General features: G+C 44.5%; 1 protein-coding gene across 13 annotated transcripts in view; it reads left to right on the forward strand.

Annotated features, from left to right (window-relative positions):
• LOC135100844 (orphan steroid hormone receptor 2-like) overlaps positions 1-22,500 on the forward strand; it is a 262,572-nt gene that overhangs the window by 95,668 nt on the left and 144,404 nt on the right. For 5 of the 13 annotated variants that reach the window (XM_064004291.1, XM_064004293.1, XM_064004295.1 and 2 more), the window contains exon 1: positions 21,440-22,500. This exon is cut by the window's right edge and continues 391 nt beyond it. The exons of 5 other annotated variants lie outside the window; for them this stretch is intronic. The gene's annotated coding sequence lies outside the window, so the exon portion shown is untranslated. Of the gene's footprint in view, positions 1-18,880; positions 18,931-21,426 lie in introns of those variants that run through there. 3 more of the 13 variants (XM_064004305.1, XM_064004301.1, XM_064004300.1) reach the window with 3 other exon arrangements.

Consider the following 22,500-nt stretch of genomic DNA (forward strand, 5'->3'; position numbering starts at 1 on the left):
ATAGTTATTCATTATTAGTTATTATTATTATTATTATTATTATTGTTATTATTATTATTATTATTATTATTATTATTATTATTATTATTATTATTATTATTATTGTTATTATTATTTATTATTACTATTGTATTATTATTAGGAGTAGTAGTATTATAATGACAGTAGTAGTAGCAGCAGCAGCAGTAATAGTAGTCGTTGTGGTAGTAATAGTGATGATGATGAGAAGAAGAAGTAGGACATCAAGATCAAGAACGAGAATAAGAAACAATAAGGATAAACATAATAATAATATTGGAAAGTGAGATGATGATGATGATGATTATAAAGTAACAATATACCTCCTCCTCCTCCTCCTCCTCCTCCTCCTCCTCCTCCTCCTCCTCCTCCTCCTCCTCCTCCTCCTCCTACTACTACTACTACTACTACTACTACTACTACTACTACTACTACTACTACCTCCTCCTCCTCCTCCTCCTCCTCCTCCTCCTCCTCCTCCTCCTCCTCCTCCTCCTCCTCCTCCTCCTCCTCCTCCTCCTCCTCCTACTACTACTACTACTACTACTACTACTACTACTGCTACTACTATTACTACTACTACTACTACTACTTCTACTACTACTACTACTACTACTACTACTACTACTACTACTACTACTACTACTACTACTACTACTACTACTACTTCTACTACTATTTCTACTACTAATAATAATAATGATAATAATAATACTTTTAACAGTAGTAGTAGTAGTAGTAGTAGTAGTAGTAGTAGTAGTAATAGTAGTAGTAGTAGTAATAATAATAATAATAATAATAATAATAATAATAATGATAATAATAATAATAATTATTGTATAAGCAGCAGTGGTAATAGTTGTTGCTGTCACTGGTGTCCCTGTTGTTCGTCTTATTGTAATCCTGAAGTCGCCACACAGCAGGCACCGCAGCCCATGCCTCGCCTGCACGCTACTCATTAGTGCAGCGGACTCCTCACATTCCCCGGCGGCTGGGGTGTTGATGACGATGATGTAGCGTAGGCACCAGGTGGGTGGGGGGGGGCAGTAGCGATGGTGGTAGCGGCCGGTAATGGTGGTAGTGACGGGTAATGGTTGTAGCGAAGGTGATGGTGGTGGTGGTGGTGGTGGTGGCGGCGGAGGCCCTGCTGGTCAGTTAGGAGTTGCATCACAAGAAGGTGAATGCAGGGCAGGCAGTATTGTGCTGACCACTTTAGAGGCGAGAGGAAGAGATGGTCAATGGGAGGACCAGAGGACCAGTAAGACGGCAAAAACACCCCAAGTCCTGCCCACTGGTCAAGCTTAACCCCTCTCCCCCCCCCTAACCTTTACCTCCGGCCCTTACCCCGTTTTCTCCTTATCCTACTGCTCCTCCATCATCACCCTCATTCCTCCCCCTGCTACTGTGCCCCCTTCCCCCACACACCCTCCTGGGCCCCGCGATCCGGCAGTTGGCGCCCCCTTCGTCAATATTCCACCGACACACGGCCAGAGCAAAGGGCGTGGCTGCGGCTCCCACGATTGGTGCCACCCCACTATGGCACCAGCAATAGTGATAATGTCAAGGCTACCACCACCACCACCACCACCACCACCACCACCTCCGCGTCCGTCACGGGTGTCACATCTCTGCCATTGTGTCTGTCCTCGTCATCTCCGCTGCCACCAGTAATGCTACACTCAAGATTTGTAGTTATGTGTTGGATGCTGTTGGGAGGATGTTGTTTGAGTGTTGTTGTTGATGTTGTTGTTGTTGTTGTTGTTCTTGGTGGTGGTGGTGGTGGTGGTGGTGGTCGTCGTGATGCTACTGCTGTTACTGTGTTCCTGTTGTCTGTCCCTGTTCTTCTTCTTCTTCTTCTTCTTCTTATTATTATTATTATTATTATTATTATTATTATTATTATTATTATTATTATTATTATTATTATCATCATTGTAATTATATTGTTCTTTTTTATCATCATCATCATCACCATCATCATCATCATCATCATCATCACCATCATCATCACTATTGCAACACTTACCATTGCTTTGGTCCTGGTGTTCCCCGCGTGCCGTGCAAGGCTGCTGAGAGAGACAGGGGCACACGGGTGAGAGCTTCACACTTCACCACAAAATAAGCAACTCCTTTTATACTCATCCATTTATTAATTTTACCTAGTTACTCATTTATATATTCATTTACTTGCCTGTTTATTAGTCATATTTTATTCATATATCCTGTTCTTCCCTCCTTGACTGCTGTTTGCTAGTGGAGGAAAAGGGAAGTTGTAAAAAGATTGTGTTGGTGTTGCTGTTGATGATGTGGTGGTGGTGGCGGTGTTAGTGGCGGCGTCACGCAGCGCAGCACACTCAGTCCTGGTGGGGAAAACACGTGGTAGCGCTTGGTCGCCTGCACCCCTTCCTTCCTGGCCAGCGTCCGGGTCAGTGGGACTGCAGGATTGAGGGAGGGAAGGAAGGAAGGAAGGGAGGGAGGGAGGGAGAGTTCCAGGACACAGAGTGAGACTTGAAAGCAACACACACACACACACACACACACACACACACACACACACACACACACACACACACACACACACACACACACACACACACACACACCATGATCATTCTCCGTCAGGCGCGTCATGGCTATCACTGCCTAACTTGCACCCTCAGCCTCCCTTCCTTAGCTTCCCTTCCACAGCCTCCCTCAGTCTCCAGGAACCACAGTGGCATTAACACTAACACTGGCACCTCTGTAGGCCGTTGCAGCAAAGGAGACACTAGTAGGAAGGGAAGAAAGGAGATAGGGAAGATTGTAGAAAAGGATGATATAGTGAAATGGTGAAGAGAAGGTAGAAAAAAACTAAGTGGAATCAAGAGAGATAGTGAAGGAATGGAAGGAAGACGGAGATTCTGTAGGGAGGCAAGGAAGGTTGAGATGATAAAATTAGTGAGGGGACAAGAGGGAAAAACTGAGAGAAGGAGGAAAAAGAAGAAAAATAAGAGCAGTAAGTGATGGAGGGAAGAGATATTGAAGGAAGGCAAGGAAGGTTAAAATGACAAAGGTAGTGAGGGAGGAAAGATGGAAAGAATTGAGTGAAGGAGGAAAGTTAACTCAAAACATTAAGATTCTAAACACAGGAAAATGACTTAGCACTTTCTTGACAAAACCCCGCAGTTAAACTAGACTCAGCCACGCACTAACCTTGCTTCCTTGCTTCCTTGCTTTTTTACTTCCTTGCTGCTTTACTCCTTCCATGGCTTACTGGCTGGCTCGCTCTCTTGGCCTCCTCCCACACACGCACACACACACGCACACGTCACTCCTACCGCATCGAGCCCCGCCATGGAGGAGCACGCGGCAGTGAAGTCTGACGTTGTGCTACCTAAGAGTTTTGCAGTAGTACTTGCATCTTGAGTTTAATTTACAGAGACACGTGATGACAAGAAGAAGAGCCGGTCATCAAGGAGGGGAGAGAGAGGAGATGGAAGATAAATGATGAAGCAGAAACATGAGGGAGTTGTTAAGAGGAGAAGGAGGAACAGGATACAACAGAAGGAAGAGGGTGAAGAGAAAATGTGTGCATTGAAAAAGAAAGGCGAGAAAACATGCAAATGGTGAGGGAAAAGGTGCAAGAGACAGCAAGAAGAGGAGGAGAAAGGAGGATAAACAGGAAAAATTAAACATAAAGAATCGGGAAAGAAAACTTGAAGAGATAGAATAAATATAAACGGGAGGAAGGAAAAATAAAAGACAGCAAGACGAGGCGGATAAACTGGAAGAACTGAAATGAAGAAGACAGAAGACAAGACAAAAAAAGGAAAAATTCTCGACTATACTGCTGCTGTCTTACTTAACACCCAAACTTTTATTGCTCTCATAATTTTTTTCGTCTGGTTCTAGAGGTTTGAGTCAGTAGCCAGCTTAATGAGGAGGCAAGTGCGAGCACCTCTGTGAGAGCCGGTTGTCTTGAGTTACAGAGGTGACGGAGGTTAAAGTGGAGGAGGAGGAGGAGGAGGAGGAGGAGGAAGAAGAGCAGGAGGAGGGCGTGTTGTGAAGTGAAGGAGAGAAGGCGGCTGACTCATGCTGCAGGATTTATACAGCTATTTGAATAGATAATTGAGAGAGAGAGAGAGAGAGAGAGAGAGAGAGAGAGAGAGAGAGAGAGAGAGAGAGAGAGAGAGAGAGAGAGACATTATGACAGACACCAGGAGACCCATCAATCTATAACGAAGGTATTTAGTCATCATTTCACTACTACTGCTGAAGTGCGCGTGGGAGAACATGAGAGAGAGAGAGAGAGAGAGTAGTAGTAGTAGTAGTAGTAGTAGTAGTAGTAGTAGTAGTAGTAGTAGCCGCAGCAGCAACAAAAGTAGAATTAAGCAGCATTAGAAGCGTAAACTTCACACACTTTCTCTACATCTCAAGGTGGAAAGCCGCGCCTCAGCTCCCTCGTGTGCTCTCCACGGTACGCAGGGGACGTGTTCAAGGTGCCCACACTCGTTCCGCCTTCCCTCCCGCGCCTTCTCTCTACGCTGCCTCACACGCCTCCTCCTAGTGACATTATATATATTTCTCGTCTCTCCAACCTTTGAAGTGTTTTGTGGCCCGGATAAGAAAGTCATACATAAATACACAAATAAAGTGGTGATTATGAGGATGATATTGATAGTAGTTGTAGTAGTAGTTGTAGTAGTAGTTGTAGTAGTAGTAGTAGTAGTAGTAGTAGTAGTAGTAGTAGTAGTAGAAGTAGTAATGATAATAATAATAGTAATAATAATAATAATAATAATAGTGATCAAATATTTCAAAATCTATAAAAAAAAAAGTCTTACGTGTGTGTGTGTGTGTGTGTGTGTGTGTGTGTGTGTGTGTGTGTGTGTGTGTGTGTGTGTGTGTGTGTGTGTGTGTGTGTGTGTGTGTAGCTATCCATTTAATCCACCAATATATTCTCACATACATTTTTTTCTCCGTCTCTCATACTTCTCTCCAATGTAAACGCGCTGCTGCTGCGGTTTACATTTTTCTCCTCGCTAATTCCCGAACAAGTCTTTGCTCACATTCAGCGGCGAATGACTCGGGACTTTTCTTTCTATTCCTGCATCATAATTCCTCAGACTTAAGAGCGTGAATACATATTTATTTATTATTTTTTTCATCTCCCTCCCTCCTCCTTCCTCCCATGGCTGTAATTGTCACCATTCTCTTCCTTGATACTTCCAATGGCAGGAAGTCTAAACGAAGTCTATCTTATTCTTGTAAACTTGTAATCCTGTATTGTCTTGCCGTCTTTGTCACTGGCTTCGTGTTGGGCTGGGTTTGTGTTGAGCGTATCAGTGAAGGACGATCCCTCACGGCGTTAATCACTGCTGCCTTGTGCTGTCCTGGTGATGGTATGGTTAGGTGCAAGTCTGAAGGATTACGTTTGAAGGGCGTCACTCATAGCTAGCCAGTTATCAAGCAGTCCAGTCTTTTTAGTGCCTGTGTGTAGTTAAATTTTAGCTCAGTAAGGTTGTTCAGTTACTCGAGTGAAGTAATAATTGTGACACGCAATGCATTTATTGGCTAGGACATCATACAAGAGCAGAAAGTGTCGGTGTTTTTCTGTTGTGTGTTTTTTGTCTGGGGTGTAATTATTTATTTTCTTTCTCTCTTTATTTATTTTTTTCCCTCGGCCAGTCCCCTTCAACCGAAAATAATAATAAAAAAAAAATAATAATAATAAATAAAAAAAGTGTGGTTGGAGAATATGCTACGTCTTTAGCTAGCAGAGCGTACGTACTTCTTAATAGGTGTCCCGCAGCGGTGCCTCCTTAACAATTTTGGTCATTCCCTTTAATGGTCTTGATTCTCCCGTAAGAACCTTCATTTCATTCCCTTATCTGGCATTGGGAGGATTACCACGGAGGCATGCACGGATCTACGGCTTCCATACGTGTGACTGTTACGAGATTCAGAATGTTCGTCCCTCTTGTTGTTGTTGTGATGCTGTACCAGACAACGCACATATGGATGGTGGTGGCTGTACAGAATGCAGCTTATAGATGTAGTGGAGTCAATAAAGATTACCTCTGTCTCTTCATTCATTTAGTCATAGTCTTTTTTTATTTTTTTTTTACTTTCTCTCTCTCTCTCTCTCTCTCTCTCTCTCTCTCTCTCTCTCTCTCTCTCTCTCTCTCTCTCTCTCTCTCTCTCTCTCTCTCTCTCTCTCTCTCTCTCTCTCTCTCTCTCTCTCTCTCTCTCTCTCTCTCTCTCTCTCTCTCTCTCTCTCTCTCTCTCTCTTCCCCTCAGTATTGTGCACCTTCTGACACTACACCATTTATTTATTTGATTTATATATTTAATGCAATAAAACATCATTCACCATTACCCAACACGTGGCGGACCAGAGAGAGAGAGAGAGAGAGAGAGAGAGAGAGAGAGAGAGAGAGAGAGAAGGAAGCAAGAGTGTCTTACAAGCCGCAATGATCTTATGTCGGAGCTTCAGAACACCTCGCTTACTAATGCATGTGTGGCCTTCGGTGCTCCCCTACTAAGGTCCTCTGTGCGTGTACGAGGAGGTGGAACGCACGCAACTGTCTCCAAAATGATCGTCTTTTTTTTTTTCTTTTTCTTTTTTTTTTCTCTCTCTCTCTCTCTCTTTGTTCACACGCACCTGTTCCCCTTCACTCATAATAACAATCTGAGTCATACTTTAAGAGAAGAGGGAGACAAAAAAAAAAAGATGTGAATTTCTCTATATGTTCTACTGTTCACGATGTACTGTAATATAGACGAAGGTGGCGTTATCAATTTACACACACACACAAACACACACACACACACACACTTCATATCATTCATTTATCTATTCATGCATTCATCTGTTACGACAGTGACGCCAATTTTTTCGTTATTCATTTATTGATCGTGTTAGTCTACTTACCTATTTGTGTTTTTTTAATTAGTTCAAGCTCGTAATGTCCAGTTGTTTGATATCAGTTTTATCTTATTTTTTCTTTATATTCATGAGTAGTGTGTGTGTGTGTGTGTGTGTGTGTGTGTGTGTGTGTGTGTGTGTGTGTGTGTGTGTGTGTGTGTCTGTGTTTGGGCCTTTACTTGCTTGCTACAATACTCCTGAGGGATAAAACAAGACAAGTTACATAAAGAGAATAATCATAATTTATCATCGTTGTTGCTTTGTTTTTGTTTTACCCCACGAGACTTCATATTCAAACTGCAGCGAAGGCCTCCCATTATAGCGCATCCTTATACGGAGCAGCGCGCCTACCTTGTTTGGCGACCAGTCCCTCCCATCAGCGATAGATGCACATGGTGATCAGAAGAGTGCGTGGCTGGCTCCTCAACTCTCATCTTCGGCAACTACACCCTCTATTTCCTGCCCTCTACTCCCTGTACGGCCAATGCTCCCAGGAAAGTGCGTGGCTGTCTTCTCACATGCTTGGCTTCTAGTACCCCTTTTCCCTGCCCTCTACTCTGTACGGCACTCTACTCCTTATCCTTTACACCCTGCACGGCCTCTACGCCTTTTAATCAGGTGAGCGAGTGGCTGTCTCCTCACTCCTGCACTGCCACTGTTCTCTCCTACCGCTGACCCTCGGTGGCGGCGCGCAAGAGGTGTGTTACTGTGTTTGGTGTCAGCTGCTGCTCCCTGTCGCTGCTATCACGGAATCGCTGTGTTCATGAGGATTAAGTGAAGTCAGGCAGGAAGGTGGGATGTGTACATGTTGTGCTGCGCCTCGCCAAGTGTACCTGTTCTGTGATTTCATTGTATTGTTTGTTTATATCGTTGTTTATAATGCTCTGGATTTTTTTTTTCTCTCAATGTTATGTTAAGATAATCCTTCCACTTTTGATATTATTATTTTTTTTTGTTTATTTGTTGCGTCTCTGATAACGATGATAATAATAATAGATAGATAGATAGATGGATGGATGGATGGATGGATATAGTATTGAAGTAATAAAGTATGTATTTCTTCCTCCTTCCTTCTATGTACATGCGATCCCTCAAAAATGTTTAACTTCTATTTCTTCTTTCTTTTTTTGCTTTATTTTTCTTTCTATTTCGTTTCATTCTTTTTTCTTCTCTTTCTTTCATTCCCTTTCTTTCTATCTTTGTTTATTTATCTTTTGTTTTTAATACTAACTGCAACTTCTCTCATTTCAAAGGCCCGGGGTATCAGTGTTATCTTGAAAACTTAGATGTCCGTAGGGAGGCAAGCTTTATACTCTCTCTCTCTCTCTCTCTCTCTCTCTCTCTCTCTCTCTCTCTCTCTCTCTCTCTCTCTCTCTCTCTCTCTCTCTCTCTCTCTCTCTCTCTCTCTCTCTCTCTCTCTCTCTCTCTCTCTCTCTCTCTCTCTCTCTCTCTCTCTCTCTCTCACACGAATCATTAATTCAAGTATTAGTCACAGCAGTCATAAATACTTGTCGATCATTTGCCTCTTGCTTTCCTCCTCCTCCTCCTCCTCCTCCTCCTCCTCCTCCTCCTCCTCCTCCTCCTCCCCTCACTACGCTACAAAGAACACGACAGCAAAGGTGAATGAATAAACAAACAAGCGTCAACGAAACAAAGGCAAAGAGAAACATGTGAGCGAGGGAGGAAAAAAAAAGGGTTGGGAGACAAAATGTTGATTGACTTCTTAAAAAATCATCGTATTGGTGCGCCGGGTGTTGTTAGGGAAGCAGGGAGTATGTGGACAGAAGAAGGAGGGAGGTATTGGCAAGGAAGGAAGGAAGGAAGGAAGAAAGAGGGAGATATTGAGAAGGGAGAAAGAAAGGAAGAAGGAATAATAATAGAGAAGAAAAGAAGGAGTGCAGGAACAGAAGAAAGGAAGATATTGGGAAGGAAGGAAGGAAGGAAGGAAGGAGGTTGATAAGGAAGAGAAGGAAATAGACTAGATGAAAGAAACGCAAAACAGCACTTCCAAGAGAGAGAGAGAGAGAGAGAGAGAGAGAGAGAGAGAGAGAGAGAGAGAGAGAGAGAGAGAGAGAGAGAGAGAGAGAGAGAGAGAGAGAGAGAGAGAGAGAGAGAGAAAGTAATAGCACACATATTTACCCTAACGAGCCTTAATATTAAAAAAAAGATATATAAATAAAAGCGATACATAATGAGAGAGAGAGAAAGAGAGAGAGAGAGGCTGTAAAAGGGTAAGGAAGTAAGAATGAAGAAGAAGAGGAGGAGGAGGAGGAGGAGGAGGAGGAGGTGAAGTAAGAAGGCTCCTTTGCATGCTACATCATTGACACGCTCCACCTTACTACTGCTAGGAATTCCCATTGATAATTCAGGTGTGCTCAGCAGGTCACCTTACCCATCCACCTACTCACCTACCTACAGGCTCTCCCTCCTTCCCTTCTCTTCCTTCACCTTCCCTCTCCTAGCCTCCCTTTTGTTTATTTATTCTCTTTTATTTTATTTCTGCTTTATGCCTTCACTTTTGTTGTTCTTGTTTTTCTTTCGTATGCATTTGTTTTGTTGTGTCTTGTTCAGCGTTTGCACCTGTTTCTCTCTCTCTCTCTCTCTCTCTCTCTCTCTCTCTCTCTCTCTCTCTCTCTCTCTCTCTCTCTCTCTCTCTCTCTCTCTCTCTCTCTCTCTCTCTCTCTCTCTCTCTCTCTCTCTCTCTCTCTCTCTCTCTCTCTCTCTCTCTCTCTCTCCCCCACCCCCCAAACTCGCACCCACATCAAAGCATACCATCACCACCACCACCACTACCACCACTACCACCACCATCACCACTACCACCACACCATGAACTCACCTGGTCACTTATTCATTTCATACCTGCGTTGGGTGAGTCATGTTCCGCTTTCACCTGCAGGCAACAGACCGACCCGCGGAGTGTTGGTCTAAGAGTGTGTGTGTGTGTGTGTGTGTGTGTGTGTGTGTGTGTGTGTGTGTGTGTGTGTGTGTGGAGTTGAAAGATAAAAGGGGGTAGAAAAAACATCAAATGGAAAAAAAAGAGAAAAAAAAATGAAAGAAAGAAAAAGAGAGAAAAAATATTAGTGTTGGTGAAATATTATTCTATACTCGTCTTTATGTAAAAAGTCTGTCTGTTTTTTTTTCTTTTCTTTTTTACATTTCGTTTTATTCCTGTATTTATCTTTTGTATTACCCCCTCTCTCTCTCTCTCTCTCTCTCTCTCTCTCTCTCTCTCTCTCTCTCTCTCTCTCTCTCTCTCTCTCTCTCTCTCTCTCTCTCTGTGTCTCATTTTTCGCTAACTTTTTTATTTTTTTTTTTCATTTCCCTTTTTTTTATATATACAGGTGGTGAATAATTCCAGCAGCGTTTCAAATATTCCATTTGTGTGGGTGTGTCCAGTCTTCCTGTTTTTATACTCTCTTTTTTTCTCCTTCGCTCCTTTTCTCTTCTATTTATGTGTATGTTATTTTATTCCTCTTGTTTTTATGTCTTTCTTTCTGTCTTTCTGTTTGTTTGCCTTTCTGTCTGTCTGTCTTTCTGTCTATCTGTCCGTCTCTCAGTTTGTTTGTCTATTTGTTTGGATGTATACGTGTACATATGTTTTTGCTGTATATTTATGTATGTATGTATGTATGTTTGTATTTACGTATGTGTGTGTGCGAGTATGTATGTATGTATGTACTTATGTAGATATGCATATTTGTACGTACCTATATAATTCTCTCTCTCTCTCTCTCTCTCTCTCTCTCTCTCTCTCTCTCTCTCTCTCTCTCTCTCTCTCTCTCTCTCTCTCTCTCTCTCTCTCTCTCTCTCTCTCTCTCTCTCTCTCTCTCTCATCCTCTTTACTCATTCATGCATTCATCTCTCATTCGGTCACTCTGTTCTTTTACTCCCCCACGCCTCATCATTTTCGGGGCGCGGGAGTGAAAGAAACTAATGTGAAAAAAAAAACAAAATAAATAAATACAAGATCACATGACAATCAATGTTCCACCACCATCACAACCCCCCACCACCATCGCCGCCGCCGCCACCATCACCACCACCACCACCAACGTCATCACCTTGCGTAACGCCGGTAAGAGAATGATTGCAAGGCCACAGCCGATACGTCAGAAGAAGGAGGAGGAGGAGGAAGAGGAGGAGGGGATGGAGGAGGCATTGGTATGGAATGAGGAGGTGGAGATAAACAAAGAACTAGAACAAGAACAATAATAACAATAACAAGAAGAGAAGAAAATTAAGAAATATCAGTGAAGAAGGAAGTAAGATTAGAAGAAGGAAAGAACAAGGAGATGGAGGGGGAGGAGAAGATAAAAGTCAGTTAAAAAAAAAGGGAAAAATAAGAAGAAAAGAAGAAAGTACATGAAAAAAGTAAGGAGGTCAAGAGGAAAGAGGAGATGGAGGAGAAGAAATAGAAGAAGGAAGTGGAGGAGGTGGAGGAGAAGAAGGAGTCAGCAGTATGGGATATCAATGCAGTGTTGCAGTTATCGTAAATGTGTGGCGTTCATTTGCAATCTGTTTCACTCCCCAAAGGATTAAGTAAACACACACACACACACACACACACACACACACACACACACACACACACACACACACACACACACACACACACACACACACACACTTCCTTTATCCTGCAAAATATCAGGTAATAAACAGTTTATCTTAGGAAAGTTGATGAAAGTATGCCGAAAGTATGTGCGAAGATTAATTTTTTGTCCCGCATCAACTTATCAAGAATGCTGTGTGTGTGTGTGTGTGTGTGTGTGTGTGTGTGTGTGTGTGTTTCTGTCAGGTGTTTACAGGTGTCTCGCGGCGCTCAGACAAGACCGTAGGCAAAGATTAAGATTCATGATGCGTGAAAGCAGTGATCAAAATATTGTTACCTGGCCCACCCTCCTCCTCCTCCTCCTCTTCTTCTTAATCCTCGTTATCCTCCTCTCATCCTCCCTACTTCGCCTCCCTCCACCTCCTGACCTGCCAACGGTCGAAGAAGAGGTCGGTAGGTGTGTGGGAGAGGAAGGGGAAGGGGAAGGGAGGTAAGGGGAGATAAAGGTGTTCCCTTGTGAAAGTGTCCTGACGAGGGTGGTGATTGTGATGGTGATGGTTGAAATTGTGGTGTTTTGATCGTTTTAATTGTTTTTTTTTTCATCATTACCATCATTATAATCATCAGTATTCACATTTTCATCTTTATATTTATCATTGTCGTCGTCGTTGTCTTCTTCTCCTTCTTCTTCTTCTTCTTCTTCTTCTCCTCCTCCTCCTTCTTCTTCTTCTCCTCCTTCTCCTTCTTCTTCTTCTTCTTCTTCTTCTTCTTCTTCTTCTTCTTTTTCTTCATCTTGCACATTATCGTCATTCCATCAAACCGGTCCTCGCCTCTCCCCTTCACTCTTCACCTTTACCTTCAAACATTACTGACGTGTTTACTAAGTGGAATTGTCGCCTTTATCTTCCTTTATTGTATATTGGTTACTTATTTTTCTGCAGGCTTAGTATGAAATATTGCTTCTATATTTTGGTGTTTATCTATTTCCTTATCTATCTATCTATCTGTTGATCTCTTTATCTGCCTTGTACATTTTATTATCTATCTGTCTCTCTTTATGTCTATCTATCTATCTATCTATCTATCTATCAGCTTGTCTCTACATATAACTTCCTTGTCTTGTACGGTAGTGTGTGTGTGTGTGTGTGTGTGTGTGTGTGTGTGTGTGTGTGTGTGTGTGTGTGTGTGTGTGTGCGCCGATCTTTTATAGAGGACATCGAAAATTTATGTATGGACCGGTCAGCCATCTTACTGTCCTTGCTTCCCCCCTCCCCCCATCCCTTCCCTTCCCTTCTCTCTTTTCTCTTTTCTCCAGTCCCCTTCTTCCTTCTCCATCTCTTCCCTTTCCCACCGTTAACTCCCCCTCTCCCATACTGCCATATCGCTTTTCTTTACTCTCTCTCTCTCTCTCTCTCTCTCTCTCTCTCTCTCTCTCTCTCTCTCTCTCTCTCTCTCTCTCTCAAATCGCTTTTTTCTTTCTCTTAACAGTTTCCTTCTTGTTCTTCTTGTTCATGTTCTTGTTTTTGCATTTCTCTGGTTGTTGTTGTTGTTGTTGTTGTTGTTGTTGTTGTTGTTGTTGTTGTTGTTGTTGCTGTAGCTGCTGCTGATATTGTTTTTGCTATTGCTGTTGCACTACTACTACTTCTTCTTCTTCTTCTTCTTCTTCTTCTTCTTCTTCTTCTTCTTCTTCTTCTTCTTCTTCTTCTTCTTCTTCTTTTTCTTCTTCTTCTTCTTCTTCGCATTTACAAACGTGCATCTTTTCCTCTTTTACTATTTCTCCTACATTCCCATTTCGTCTTGTCTCCCCTCACCTCCCGCCTCCGTTCCTCTCGTCTCATACATTCCCTCCCATAATACTCTTCCTGGTAATTTCCCTCGTCCTGCTAATATTTCCCAGTAACTCCTCTCGTCCTCGTGTTACCTCCTAAGAATTCCCCTCCTCCTCCTCCTCCTCCTTGACGTTCTTCCCTGCAACATTCCTACTCATCGCTTCTCACCTATGATAACCTTCCTGCTTCTTTAATTACTTCTTCTTTCCTTTCCTTCATTCTCCTTTTCCCTTCCTTCGTATTTATCATCTTCTGTTTCATCTTTCCTTCCATGTGTTTATGTATAATGTTTTTATTTTTTTATTTTTTTTTTTTGGGGGGGGACTTCTTTTTAAGTATTTTTGCATCTGTGTCCTTTTTTCTTCTGTTTCCTCGCCTTTTCTCCCTCTCATCATATCATCCATTTTTCTCTTTCCCTTCCTTTTATTATCCAGTTTCTGCTTCCCTCGTTTTTTTATGATTTTTTTTTACTCTCTCTCTCTCTCTCTCTCTCTCTCTCTCTCTCTCTCTCTCTCTCTCTCTCTCTCTCTCTCTCTCTCTCTCTCTCTCTCTCTCTCTCTCTCTCTCTCTCTCTCTCTCTCTCTCTCTCTCTCTCTCTCTCTCTCTCTCTCTCTCTCTCCACCCACACTATCTGCTCCTCCACACATTTTATTTTCCTCCTCCTCTTCCTCCTCCTCTTCCTCTCCTGCCCACGCTCTCCCACTTCCTACCAAGATCTTTCCCTCGCCAGACGAAAGCCTCACCACGCTGCTTTAATCACCCCATAATTTCACGTCTAAAACCCTCCTTTGATGAAAAAAGACAAGACGAGGTACTTGTTGAGTATCTTACAGCAGCTTTACGTGCCGAGATCCAGGTGGTGGTGGTGGTGGTAATGGTGATAGGAATAATTGCTGTTGGCGGTGATGGTGGTAGATGGTGTTTATAGTGGCGATTGAGAAGGAAAGACTAATGGTGGTGGAATTTTAACAGTTTGGGTGAGTTTTGGTGGTGTTGGTGTTAGTTGTAGTGGTGGTGATGAAGGAGTAGAGACTGGTGGTGGTAATGGTGAACTTATAAAGGAAAACAAGCTGTAACAGAACCTTACATTATTCTTGGGCTGTTTGATTCCACTACTATACACTAACTAATACTTGTAGTAGAAGGTTCATATAGAATTACTAGTGGAAAACATACAGTTATTAGTAAAAGACATGAAAACTATTAGTAGAAGGGACTGAACTACTAAAAGACAAAAATAGAAGTAGACGTGAAATAGGAATAGTAGAAGATTAAAAGTAAGTAGTAATATAAGTTAAAATATTAATAGAAAAGATGATAAAAAAAATATTGATAGAAGAAATAGAACTGACAGAAGGAGACTTAAAATCACATGAAGTAAAGTAGTAAGAGTAGAAGAACAAGTGTAAGTAGCAATAGAAGTTAAACTATCAATTAAAAACAAAAGTATTTTCGTTAGTGTTAATGATAAATATACTCATAGTGGCGAATCAGGAGTGAGGCTAAATTTGGTAGTGGCGGTGGTGGTGGTGGTGGTGGCGGCGGCGGCGGCGGCGGCGGGGCAGCTGCAGAGGTGAAGAGGCCGTGTTGCGGTTCACGCTGAATTAAGCAGCGGGGCGAGTCTGGCCAAGCTTGATGTAAACAAAGACGCTACTGTGGCTCGAGAATGTCTGATGGTGGTGATGGTGGTGGCGATGATGCTGGTGCTGACCATGAAAACGACGATTATGGTAATGATGATGAAGAGGAGGAGGAGTAGCAGGACCAGAAAGAGTAGCAGGAGGAGGAGGAGGAGGGGTCATTGCAGTTAAGCGGAAATTGCAGAGGTGAGAGGTGGCCCTTTTTCTTCCGTATAATGGAGGAGGAGGACGTGTTACTACAGCTAGGGAACATCTAGAAGTGATCGTTTCTTGCCTATAATGGATGAGGAGGAGGAGGAGGAGATGACACTGTAGTAAAGGTAACATCTAGAAGTGATCCTATAAATGGAGGAGCAGTTGCTGTCATTTTAGTTAAAGAACATCTAGAGGTGATCCTTTTCTTTCCTACAGTGGTGAGTGGGAGTGAGATCCGAGGACAGAGGATGGAAAGGGTGGGCGGGAGGAGCGAGGCAGGATGAGGTGGGTGGAGTTGGGAGCTGGGAATGAGTCGGCCTGAGCTAAGGCTTGGTGGTGGTGGTGGTGGCCGTGACCCGCGCTACTCTGCAGTAAGGCTGGCTGGGTGGGTGGCTGTGCTCACGTTAACTAAGCCCTTTGTGGACACACCCATCCCTCCCGTCAGTCACGCTCATCCCTCTGTGGTGCTCTGGTTCATACACGCTAATGTAATGCACGACTTTCTTTTTTTTTTTTCAGGTTCATATACGTTAATGTAGGAGTTTTTTTTGTTTTTTTCTTTTTTTTCAAGTTCATACTTCTCTTCCTCTTTTCTTTATTTTTATGCACGCAAATGTGATGTAAGAACTTCCTTTCTCTTTTTTTCCTTTTCATTTTCATGTTCATACACGCTAATGTAATGTAGGAGCTTCTCTTTTCATGCTATCTGTCTTTTCTTTTCTCTTTTTTTTTTTTTTCGCTTCCCTTTTTAAGAATTCATTGCATGGTCAGTTTATCGGTGCATCTGTGAACTTTGCTCAAAGGGGAGTAATGGACTGATTGACAGGGAATAGATGACCAGTAGAGGCTTATATTCTTTAGCCCTTCATTCTTTCATAAGGACTATTTTTCAAAGGCCACTGAGATGATTAGTCGGTTTCTCACGGGTCTTTTCTCCCACTGATGAACCAGAACTAAAGCATCACTAGGAGAATAAAAGTACCCTTGAAAACCTTGTTACTTTCCATTACAAGACGCTGAAACTTTTGAGAATACAGGCAGGAAATGTGTGAGAATACCAGATGACTGAAGAGTTTTTATTTTATTTTTTTTTTTCCCCGCCGATGATGATGGTTGTGAATAAGGCGGCTTGGACCAGAACATGTGATGATGATAGTGAAGAGGATGGTTAGCGCTGAAATGCGGATGGTAATGATGATAGTGATAAAGAAGATGGTTAGGTCTGTGGTCTAGGTGATAATGATGATGGTGAAGAGGAGGTTAGGAATATTGCAGGTGGTGATGAAGAAGATGGCTAGGTCTATAGAGCCGGTGATAATGATGATAGTGAAGAGGAGGGCTGGAACAGTTAGATGTGATAATGATAATGATGATAGTGAAGAGGAGGGCTTCAGTGCAGGTAATAATGACGATAGTGGTGAAGAAGATCGTTAAGGTTGTGGAAAAGATGATGGTGATGATGATGGTGAGGATGGATAGACCTGTGGTGCGGATGATAATGACTATGGTGATGATTAGGATGCCTGGTACTGTGCTGATGATGATGATGAAGGTGAAGAGGATGAATAAATCTGTGGTGTGGACAAGGATGACTATAGTGTTGGTGATTAGAATGTCTGGTACTGTGTTGGCGACGATGATGATGATGATGATGATGGGCAGGACTGTGGTGGTGGCGGCGGCTCCTTTCACGCCCCCCGCCTCCACCCAGTCCGTTATTACTCGGCCAGCGGCTTAAATATCCCCTTCGTGCTGCTCATTACACCGTGACTTTCATTGTGTTTTTTGCCATGAGGAATGCGCCGGGCAGCATGGGCCCCCGCGCGCCGACCAAACCCTAGAGATGCATCTGTCCACACAAGACATCTGCCACAGGGATTCTCAGCGTTCTTCTTGTGCACCGCGCCGCGCGACTAAACTAGAGATGAGTGGACCAAGTGTGTGAGATGCGACGATGGATGTGTCTGCGTTGTATTACTACTACTACTACTACTACTACTATTACTGCCCTGGTGTATCGTGCTTACTACTAACGCTTGATTTTTTTTTGGAAAGGAGGAGAAGTGTTGTGCGGAAGTGAAGTAACATACCACGCTCACTTCTCTGATGTTTACTCAGAAATATCACGTGGTAAGGGAAAAGAGGCAATAAACATCTTTGCCGTCACTATTTTTTTTTGTTTCATTTGTTTCTTTTATTCGTTTTCATTTAATTTCTTCACTTTTATTTAAATGATTTATTTTATATATTTATTTTTTACTGTTTTCCTTCCCTTTTCCCTTTTCTATCATGAATCCTAATCCACTAATTTCTCGACATTGTAACAAAACCTGGCGTCTGATGAACTCCTGGCAGATCAGATAACCTAAGATTGTAAGAAAAACACAAAGCACAATGGTAATTAATACTTAATATCAATTGACATGACCGTGACTCTGCATATCATTCACAAACACTCTTCTCTCACACACTCGTTTCTTTCTCCTTTCTGCGTATATTCATTTATAGTTATGTGTGAATATCGTTATTGTCATTTCTTTGTTCTTATCTCTTTTGTAATGCAGCGTAATTGTCTTTTATCGTGTGTGTGTGTGTGTGTGTGTGTGTGTGTGTGTGTGTGTGTGTGTGTGTTCGTCGTGTTTATGCGGTAGTGATGAAAGAAAAATGGGTAAGAGCGAGCAAAGGTTTCGTAATAATGCAAATCGAAGGTTTCTTGATGGTGTAGGTACGAGAGAGAGAGAGAGAGAGAGAGAGAGAGAGAGAGAGAGAGAGAGAGAGAGAGAGAGAGAGAGAGAGTCTAAAAATGCATGCAGATAGATATTCATCAATCTCTCTCTCTCTCTCTCTCTCTCTCTCTCTCTCTCTCTCTCTCTCTCTCTCTCTCTCTCTCTCTCTCTCTCTCTCTCTCTCAGGTACATGGTGTCAGCGTGACCAACCCAACCCGAAATGGTACCTTTACTGGCGAGGTTAAAATAGGAAGAGTAAACAGGAGGAAGGAAGGAAGGAGATATGCGAGGGTCAGTATGTGGGCCTACTATTGGGATGAGGGACGGGGGAACAGGGTAAGGGGGAAGGGAAGGAGGGAAGGAGCGGGGGGGAAGGGGGCAAGGGGAGGATAGGGAAGGGGGAGGATCTTATACAAAAAGGACTGGCCCTATAAACGGTCACTCTTGCTTCAATATAATGCCGCGGTGAACTCCTTCCTTCCTTCCATCAGTGTGTGAGCATGTCCTGCGTATCCTTTTATCCTTATCCTCTCTCTCTCTCTCTCTCTCTCTCTCTCTCTCTCTCTCTCTCTCTCTCTCTCTCTCTCTCTCTCTCTCTCTCTCTCTCTCTCTCTCTCTCTCTCTCTCTCTTCTTTTATCTACGCTCTCCCTTTGGCGCTCTACATATAACTTTCTTTCAATCCTTCATTCCTTTATTGTGTGTGTTTTCTTCGTGTATCTTTACTCTTTTTTTCTTCCTTCTCCTCCTCCTTCGTCGCCACCACCGCATTCTATCCTTCTCTTCCTTTTTTTCCTAGATTAATTTATCTTCACTTCGGCTCTCCATAAGTTACGTATTTTCCTTGTGTCCACTGCTTCTATCCGCTCTCTCCCTCTCTTTTTCCCCATCTCGCTCAGTAACCCCCACTAACCACTGCCTCACCCCCCCCCAACACACACACACAGCAGAGAGGTGACGAGGGACGCACTGCCCGGCACACGATGAAACCCAGCATGCCTCTCTCTCTGGCCAAGCTGCGAGACACTTCATCGAGACACAGCTGCTTCTCTCAAAATCCAGGTAGGAGGAGGTGGTAAGCTGTTACTTTGATCCCCAGGCCGTCCAAGATGTGTGTATTTATAGATCTGAGCAAGTTTCTCTCTTGTAGGAGGCGAGGAAAAAACTAATCTAGATATACATTTTTTATAGTCTTACCAAATATTTGAGGTTGCGTGCGAGTTTGCATCGCAGTTTTTATCGTTGTTCTTTCGTGGGTGTGTGCGTGTTCCGTATGATGTGCAGAGTGTGAAAAAAAGAAAAAAAAAACAGCGCATAAAGTGTCTTACGAAGCATGAAACTACATTTTTAAGGGGGTAGGGACTAGGGGAGTAGGGGAAGTCGAGGCGCTGCATCTGGCAACACCCAACGCACGTGCGATCTCGTGGTAACCCAGTGTTGCCAGAACGGGGCTTCCGCTTACCTTTTATTTATCACTTTTTACCTTACCCTTCCTGAGCATCGTCCATTCCTGCTGGCGTCCTCGGCCCTGCACCGCGCCAGTGTCTTTATGAGGGGAGGGTGAAGGGTGAGGGCAGCGGGTGAGGAAGGAGGGGGAAAAATGGGTGAGTGTGAGGCGAGGCAGCTCGGGCCAGTCAGGGCGGCCTTGGCGGGACGGTGTGTCAGCCCTGCAAACGCTCGCTACAGTGCTGCCAATAGAGGTAACGGCGCGTACACCTCTCTCCTCTCCCTCCACCGCTCCTCCCCTCCTCTCCCGCCTCCATCACCTCTAAGCGCTACCAGACACTCCACTACCCCCTCCGTCATCCCCTCCCTGCCAACGCTAGCTGCTGCTCCCCTACCCACGCCTCTATCCCTCCTCCTCCTCCTCCTCTCCTTCCCTTGCCAGCACACGCTTCCAGACCTCTGCTGCATAACCTTCCCCTCCTTCGTCCCTCCCCCCATGCTCTCATCGCCCCCGTCCTCCTCCTTCTCATGCCTCGGACACTTCATGATATATGCTATAAGACGCATACATTCTTACTACATGACATTCTTGCCCTACTCACAAAACTCCTCCTCCTCCTCCACCACCACCACTACCACCACCACCACCACCACCTCTTTTTATCCTTCATTTTCTCCCCACTTCCTGTACTCCCGTCTTAACCTGTTTCCTTGTTTTCACCTACTCTCAGCCTCACGTTCTGTCCAAATACCAAGAGCATTTATCACACACACACACACACACACACACACACACACACACACACTAACCTTCCCAATATCCTCTCACCCATTCCTGCTTTCCTCCTCCTCCTCCTCCTCATGTCGTTACGTCAAAGAACTTCAAGAAATAGATTGTTTTTTTATATTGAATAAATCGCATCACTGAACATCCTTGAGTTAATTTATTGCTTTTTCCCTTCCTCTTCACTTTTCCTCTCTGTCTCCTTTCCATATTTTTTTTTTTTTTTTTTTTTGGTCTATCTTTATTTTTGTGTTTTTTTTTTCTCTCTCTATTTCCCTGTTATTTCCTCGTTTATTTTCCGTAATAGTTCTGGCAACAGTGTCTCCTGTGTCATGTGTATTAATTTTACTGTTATTTTTTTTTCTTTCCTCATACTATTTTTATTTGTAATTGTCCTTTTTCCCCTTGTTTGTTCGTGTTTTTTTTTTTTTGCTGTTGTTGTTGTTGTTGTTTTTTGCCTTCTTTATCATCACCGTTGTCATCATCATCATCATCGTCATCGTCATCACCATCACCATCACCATCACCATCACCATCATCATCATCATCATCGCGTGCCACAGTGTTGCACGTTTCTACCGGCCCAGTTTTGCTTCTACTTTTTAGACGTGGAGGTCGTGGTGTTTTTAGTTTCATTTTCCTAACGGGGCACCAAGACTCTGCTGATTGGGAGGTGCCGACGCCCCTAACCCCCTCCCTGACCTTGTTCCCCTCCCCACTAGGATGCCTATCTAGTTTGTTGCTTCTAGCCTTCCCCCCCACCCCGCATCCCTTCTACCCTTGCCAATCCACAACCTTGATAGTGAGTACCCCTCCTCCCCACCTACCGCTTTAGTAGTTGCCTTCTCTCCTACCATCCATATCTACTTGCAGTTTAATATCGTAACTTTCAATACCTCCTCCCACCTCTTCTGCCTCCTCTTCCTTCTCTTCCCCACCACCTGGCAACCTTTCCTCTTCCATCCCCATCACCGACATACCTTCTAACTTCCTGTGTCCCACTCCCTAACTTGCCCCAACTCTAACCCCCACCACCACCTGTTTGCTGCCCTCCTCTGTCCTCCCCCTCCACCACACACTACCTGGTTTGCCCTTCTTCTATCCACGTCTCCCCCCCCCCATCCTCACCGAGCACCACTCCAGTACCCTAGTCACATCCTCTCTTACTGCCCTGCTGCTAGATGCTTTGCCCCCACATTGAGTAGTCACCCCCCACCTTCGTGTTCCTCCCCACTACCATTACCTCGTCCGGCCCCCTCCCCGAGCACCTGGCTGGCCTCCTTGTTCCTACGCGGACAGGTGTTACAAGGTGGGTCGCGTCGGCCAGGCGTTACCGGTGTCCCGTTCCTGAATCGAGTGTAATTACAGGTGAGGCTTGGTAAGGTCCGGGCGTGTGATATTATAAGGAAGACCAAGACCAGTGCTAGGGTGGGTGGCGGGTGATGATTGCTGGTGTCTTGTTCTTGTTGTACTTGCATGGACGCTGGTCTGTGCACGCTGGTGTTGTTTTGTTGTTCAGGTGTTGCACTCTGACCGGGCGATAAATTTCTCCCCACCAGGATGAGGGAGGCGGGTGGGGCGGCGTCACGCTGTAATTATCACACACTGACGTAATTCTGGAAGCGAGTCAGTCATAAAGGTCGTGCTTGCGTCAGGTTTGTGTCAGGAGGGAAGCACTCATCGAGGTCCCTCTCCGCCCCCTCCACCCGCCATCCAGCAGGACTCAGTGTGGAGCCTCGCACATGCCCCATCCTCCACGACCCAACTCCGTAGAATTGCTCCCTCTTCCTGCAGCTGCCTCCTAATATGGCGGCGTGGTCTGGGTCGTCCGCGAGGCCCCGGGGCTCCCTGCATGTCGGAATGACGCACGCGGGCTGCCGGTGTAATATCTGGACGCAGACACAAAAAGGTCGGGCTGTTATCGCGGCGTTAGGCCGGATGCTTCACTGTTTACGGCGTAGAGTGAGGAGCGCTTCGGCTTCGGCGTCACGTTGTGGCACGTGAGTGGAAGTGCTCCAGTTCTGTACGATATACCTCTCCTCGTACGGCCCCTCGCAGCCCCACCCTACCCAGGTGTTCGTATTAACGACGCCTGTAATTAATGCATCATGTGGGCTCAGGTGAAGGAGGCACCGGGCGGGAGCAGCGGTGGCGAGGGCTGGCGGAGAGCTCTAGCGTGGCGCCTTTCTAGCACGGGACTCCTATAGATAAGCCCCGCGCTGGCCTGCACCTCGCCGCTGTACACACCCACGGCAGCGGGGCGGCAGGACCGGTTTCCGGGGCCTGGTAGCGACGTTTTTTTAAAAAGAATTTACGTATCCATCGGCGGACGCCAGATGAGATATGAGAGGGTCGAGCGTGGCTGGGCGTAAGGCGCATGCGCCGTGTCCCGCCCTCGCCAC

The sequence above is a fragment of the Scylla paramamosain genome, chromosome 5 (genome assembly GCF_035594125.1).
Source record: "Scylla paramamosain isolate STU-SP2022 chromosome 5, ASM3559412v1, whole genome shotgun sequence".
NCBI lineage: Eukaryota > Metazoa > Arthropoda > Malacostraca > Decapoda > Portunidae > Scylla > Scylla paramamosain.